Source organism: Perognathus longimembris, unplaced genomic scaffold (genome assembly GCF_023159225.1).
Source record: "Perognathus longimembris pacificus isolate PPM17 unplaced genomic scaffold, ASM2315922v1 HiC_scaffold_5472, whole genome shotgun sequence".
Taxonomy (NCBI): domain Eukaryota; kingdom Metazoa; phylum Chordata; class Mammalia; order Rodentia; family Heteromyidae; genus Perognathus; species Perognathus longimembris.
The window spans coordinates 131,843-132,360 of record NW_025960903.1 but is presented as its reverse complement, the minus strand read 5'-3'; positions in this window follow the sequence as shown (position 1 = coordinate 132,360).

Genomic DNA, 518 nt, shown 5'->3' with positions numbered 1-518 from the left:
GGGTGGGAGGGGAGAGGGGAGAGGGGAGGGGGCCCAGGGGTGGGAGGGAGCCTAGGGGTGGGAGGGAGAGGGGGTGGGGTCCCAGGGGTGGGAGGGGAGAGGGGAGGGGGCCCAGGGGAGGGGGGAAGGTGCCCAGGGGTGGGAGGGGAGGGGGGAGGGGTCCCGGGGTGGGAGGAGAGGTGGGAGGGGGGCCCAGGGGTGAGAGGGGAGAGGGGAGGGGGCCCAGGGGAGGGGGGAGGTGCCCAGGGGGTGGAGGGGAGGGGGGAGGGGTCCCGGGGTGGGAGGAGAGGTGGGAGGGGGCCCTGGGGTGGGAGGGAGGGGGGAGGGGGCCCTGGGGTGGGAGTGCAGGTGGGAAGGACCCGGGGTTCTGCCGGGTCACTCGGCACCCTCTGCTACTTGGAAGCCCCCTGGGGGCCTGCCTGCAGGAGGACGCGTGTCGGATGAGGTGGCCACGTCCACTGAGGGTCTGTGGAGACCCTGACGCGGCCTGCCTCCGCCTCCCTCGTTGCCGCCCGCAG